Raw genomic sequence first — 5,623 nt, 5'->3', positions numbered from 1 at the left:
TAGAGTTTTGGGTTTCTTTGGATAAATACCCAGAAGTGGATTTGCTAGGTCATAAGTTAGTTCTATTTCTAATTTTTTGAGAAAACTCCATACTCTTTTTGCATAGTAGCTGCACCAATCTGCATTCCTAGCAACAGTGCTCCAGGATTCTCTTTTCTCCACATCCTCGCCAGTACTTGTTTGTTAATTTATTGATGATAGCCATTCTCACAGGTGTGAGGTGATATCTTGTTGTGGTTGTTTTGTTTTTAATCCTCACTAGAAGACATGTTTTTTTCTGATTTTTTTTTTTAGAGAGAGAGGAAGGGGGAGAGAGAGAGAGAGAGAGAGAGAGAGAGAGAGAGAGAGAGAGAGAGAGAGAGAGAGAGAGAAACATCTATGTGAGAGAGAAACATCGATCAGTGGCCTCCCGTATGCACTCTGACTGGGGATCAAACCCACAACCTAGGTATGTGTCCTGACTGGGAATCAAACTTGCAACCTTTTGGTGTACAGGACAATACTCCAACCAAACTCCCCACACACACACACTCTCATCCAGGGTTTGTTGTGGTTTTAGTGTGCATTTATCTGATGATAATGAGCATCTTTTCATCTGACTATTGGCTGTTCAGGTCCTCTGACCATTTTTTAATTGGTTTGTCTTGGTGTTAAATTATATGAGTTTTTGTACAAACATTAGTTCTCAAACATTTGCAGGTAGGTTGAGGGTCAGCTGGTCAACAGGGTAGCTCTAGACTCACCCATCTGGGGGTCTTGATGGAGGCTGGCTGATCCAGGCTGGGCTCAAATGGGATGGCTCTCCTTCACCTGACTCTCATTCTCATCTCAGGATCAGCAGGCTAGTCTGGGCATGCTTCTCGAAGGGCGATGGCAGAGGTGCAAGTGAGGAAGTCCAATCAGGAAGCTTTTGGTCAGGCCACTTTCTTTCCTCATCTCCTGTGGCCACAGACACAATGAGATTTAAGTACAATAGAAATCTATGGAAGGGTGTTTGCTTTTTGTCTTATAAGAAATATCTACAGGTCATATAAGAAACATCTACAGGTTTCATCCCTTCCTCCCTTTTTCTTGTATTGAATACAGTATGTGATGCCTAGAGCTGTAGCAATATGGCAGCCAAATTGCTACCATAAGGAAAGTCCAAAAGAACCAAGGATGCTGCCCCTGATATCACCGAGCTTCACTTAATGGAGAAGCATGGGCACTGCTCATCTTTGGATTTCTTGTCATGTGAGAAAAATAAACCCCTATTTGAATGCCACTGTTTAGTGTAGCCAAAGGTATTTCTCACTAAAATCCCATCGCAACTAAACAGAATAATCTAGTGTCAAATGACAAAGCTAAAACAATTTAGTAATAAGTTTGATGTCATTGATTCAAGGAAAAACAATTTAGTAATAAGTTTGATGTCAATGATTCAAGGAAAAACAATCCATGAGTTGGGGCAAACAGTGCCTCACCAGCAGTGGAACCCTCTTCCCACAGGCTTTTGAGAAAGAGCATGTTTTATAGAATGTTAGACGTGGAAACAGGGCACGATTGGCCAGGAAGTCGAGGATTTGTTGAGAAGGCCAGCAGTTCCTACTTTCTAAGCTAAGCTAGCTAAAGCTGAGTTGGGGGACTGTGATTGGTATACACAGTATTGGTTTCCTTGACATCTGTGTCCATAAGTACAGGCTGACTTAGGTTTAGATTTGTGACATGCCCATGCCACAGAGGTGGAAAGCCTCCAGTTTGTAGGTCTCAATACATGAATTCACTTTATCACTAGTTTATATGCTAAGTGGAACACAGAAGTGTTGAGAAAGTCATACACTGTGCTTCAGTCCAACTTTCATTCATTCAACAAATCTATCTTGATCACCTTACACATCCTAGTTGCCATGAGCAAGCCTGGTCCATGCCCTCTGAGAGCTGCTAGTTAGCTGGCCACATGGATAAAGTCATGTCTAATGATAGAAGCATGCACGGATTGACTGTGAATAGAATGTGCTATTGCAAAATGCTATCATGTTTATAATACAGAAAAAATAAGGTCAAACATAGAGATGATAAAGAACCTTTAGATATATGAATCATCAATTTTCTGCATCAGAAATCAGCTCCCAACAGCAAACTGACAAGTGGATTGACAGGGTGGTCCCTGACAGCCCTTTACCTCTGTGAACTTCAGTTCCTTCATCTGCTGATTAAGAAATTAACTCATTTGACTGCTAAATTCTCTTCCAGCTTAAGTATTTTCTATTCTGGGGTTAATGTTATGTTACAAGGAAATATTAACAAGATTTTTTTTTAAATTTTACTTTCTAAGCATTTGGGTAGAACCATAATTATACATAACACATAATAACTGATAGGAAAGATTTCTCACTAACTGGAGAAATTGACACAGTACCATAATCTTTACAGAAGAAAATATTTGTTTGGGAGATGCATTGCAAAAGAACTTTGCTGAAGGAACAACCATCAGCAAACATTTGATAAGTGCCTACTGTGTATAAGGCTAAAAACCCAAAGTGACAAAAAAAAAAAGTACCAAACCTGGTCCCTTCTTTTAAGGAGCTTAGAATTTAGTTAAGTTAGCCCTGGCTGGTATGGCTGAGTTGATTGGAGCGCTGTCCTGTGCACCAAAGAGTGGTAAGTCCAATTCTGGGTCAGGACACATACCCGGGTTGTGGGTTCAATCCCCTTTGGGGTGCGTTTACGAGGCAAACAATAGATGCTTCTCTCTCTCTCTCTCTCTCTCTCTCTCTCTCTCTCTCTCTCTCTCTCTCAAATCAGAAAACATGTCCTTGGGTGAGGATTAAAATAAAAAGTAATTTAGTTAAGTCATTGGCATATGTGTATCAGCAGGACTGACCTTCCACTGAGACATGCATCAAGGCTGTAAAGTGTACAGACAGGGATGCTTCTGATCTTTCTGTACAGATGTCCTCATGGAATGCTATTCCTGCATAAAAGAAAGTAAGTCACAGTGCCAAGCATCAGATATATGAAAGAATCATGTGTGACACATGAATCAGTGATTTAAAAAATTGTCAGTCACAGAAATCACACTTCAAACAAAATCGTAAGCCAAATACATATAAAAGCAGACAAACATACATACTGGTTTGTATATGTTAAAGCTTCTGTGGTCAGGAAACCCCCCCAATGTGACAGGGATGCACAGTGGAGAGGACACGGGTCTGTCCTTGCTGGCTTTCTACACAGGACAAGTGGCCTCTCTGACCCTCAGTCTCGTCATCTGTAAAAGGAGAACTGAGTGAGATGCCACTACTAAGTACTCAGACTTCAGTAGATCTTGACAGGTTGTTAGCGCTTAATATCAGGGTCACCTGCACTGTGTTGAAGAAACTTGCTCTACAGTGACCCTTCTCACCCTGAGTTGCAATCCCGACCCGGTCTCAATCTTCAGCCATTCTAGAGGGAGCAGGATTTTGGATCAGGAAATCGTTGTTCCAGTCCAAGCTCTGCAGTGTCTGCTCTCCTCCCCCCAAGCCTGACCACCTTTTTTGCCAGGTGAAGATAATGATCCATTGATTTCAAAGCATGCCACAAGGGTTAAATGAGACATGAAAGTGCTTTGTCCCTTGGCATTTCTGCCCTTCCTGCTGTTTGTGCCAAAACCCTTAGCTCAGACTTGGCAGGAGGCATGGTGAGCTGCCAGCCTCAAGGCCTAGCTCTGTCACTTACTAGCTGTCTGTTCTTTGGCAAGGGATTTACTGCTCTGTGCCCCATGCACAGAACCCATAAATGGCAGCAACCGTGATGACCTATTGCCATGACTGTTCTCTGATTCAGGAATGGCTTGAGCTCAGCTGGGGGTCAGGTGGGGAGGATGGTGTCTGTGATATAGACACAAGCACACATACTAAGGAAAGGGGTACCCATTTGGTGTCAAGAGCTTGTCCAAAGTCCAGGCAAGATGAGACAGTTCTGACCCTGACCTTGACCCTGTTTTTAGTACTGAGCTTTTTGTAGGACCCTACCTACTCTCGTGCCATCTTGTAAAGTAGATAGCTTGGGGGCACTGAGGGATGGGGTGAGAGTCGGAATTAGAATCTGTTTATTCCTCCCTCCAGAGCTCCCACCTTCACCCTCTCTGGTCCACCAGAGGGAAGAGGGGTCTGAAAAGGCTCCTATGGGCAGAGCATGATATCAACTAGGAAAGCGTTCAGCAGCAGGTAGAGAAAACCCACTAATTTGAACAAACATGAGTTTATTTTTCTCATGCCATAGTTTGGCTGAGCAGCTGAATGATACCAGGCACAGAGTCTGGGTGAGTCTCCGTGCTAATAAGCCAGCAGCCATGGACCCCTAATGCTGGGGCCATGCCGTGTTCAAAGAGGCTCTGATGTGGAGGGAGAAGATGTGCCGGACACACTTCCCTCTGTTAGAGAAGCAGACATTTTCAGACCCCCCTGGGAAGACTTACTTGGGTCTTATTGACCAGAACTGAATTGCACGGTCACTCCTGAATGCAAGGGACGTGGGCATATAAAAATTTTGCTTTCCAACCTTTGTAGTCTGAGACAGTGAGAGAACAGTTGGAAGTGGCCTTCGGGTAGTTCATCAGCAGTGTTGCACATCCATGCCCTTGCCCTGAAGACTGGATCAGTGTCCAAAGTCTGCCCTATCAAAGCACCACAAACGGGGGATTAGAACAACAAAGATTTCTCACAGCTCTAGTGGCCAGAAGGCTGAAGTCAGGCGCTGGCAGGCTGCCTCTCTGAAGGCTCTAGGGGAGGATCCTTATGCCTTTCCAGCTTCTGGTGGCCCCAGGTTTCACTTGGCTGTGGCCGCACCCCTCCAGTCTCTGTCTCTGTCCTCAGAAGGCCTCCTTCCTTGTCTCTTTTGAGGACACCAAGTCCTATTGGATTAGGCCCACCCTAATGACATCACCTCAGCCTGATTTTATCTGCAGAGACCCTGTTTCCAAGTAAGGCCACATTCACAGGGAGCAGGAGTTAGGACTTCAACACATATTTTTGGGGGACACATCTCAACCCACAACAGAGACGTGGAAGGTAAAGGGCCATGTCTGTCCATGATCTTCCTCCATGATCAAACACCAGCCCCCCCTCCCCAGACTCCCACCCATTCTTGTGGCCTTAGGTCACCCTTGCCTGAGTGGGGGCTTTCCCATTCCCTTCCTTCCTCACACCCCGTCCTCGATACAAACCCTCCTCCCACCTGAAACCTGGCTTGTGCCGTCCATGTCCACGTGCTCCCTCGATGCTCAGGGTCCATAGGTTATCTTTCTAGGCAGTGGCTCGGCTCCTCACTGGGCCAGCACGGCGGTGGTTAGCCATCCCCTGATGATACTCATATGCAGCCAAAGCTGCAAGTCCCTTCTCTAGCCCTCAGCTTTTTTTTTTTTTTCCTCATATTTTTTTAATTGTTTTTTTACAGAAAGGAAGGGAGAGGGATAGTTAAAAACATTGATGAGAGAGAATCATTGATCAGCTGCCTCTTGCTCACCCCCTGCTGGGGATGTGCCCACAACCAAGGTACATGGCCTTGACCGGAATCGAACCTGGGACCTTTCAGTCTCCAGGTCGACGCTCTATCCACTGAGCCAAACCGGTTTCGGCTAGTCCTCAGCTTTCTGATGGTA

General features: G+C 44.9%; 1 long non-coding RNA gene across 1 annotated transcript; it reads right to left on the bottom strand.

Moving 5' to 3' along the window:
• Positions 1-336: 336 nt before the first annotated feature.
• On the bottom strand, positions 337-5,383 carry LOC311632974. The gene is made up of 4 exons (XR_014796873.1): positions 5,200-5,383; positions 4,442-4,639; positions 2,864-2,953; positions 337-939 (listed from the first exon to the last, which is right to left on the bottom strand). It is a non-coding gene; the product is annotated as an uncharacterized lncRNA (long non-coding RNA).
• Positions 5,384-5,623: the final 240 nt, after the last annotated feature.

Source organism: Pipistrellus hanaki (genome assembly GCF_964339955.1).
Source record: "Pipistrellus hanaki genome assembly, chromosome: 15".
NCBI classification, from domain to species: Eukaryota; Metazoa; Chordata; class Mammalia; order Chiroptera; family Vespertilionidae; genus Pipistrellus; species Pipistrellus hanaki.
Note: the sequence above shows the minus strand (reverse complement) of the source record. Positions and strands in the feature narration are given on the sequence as shown.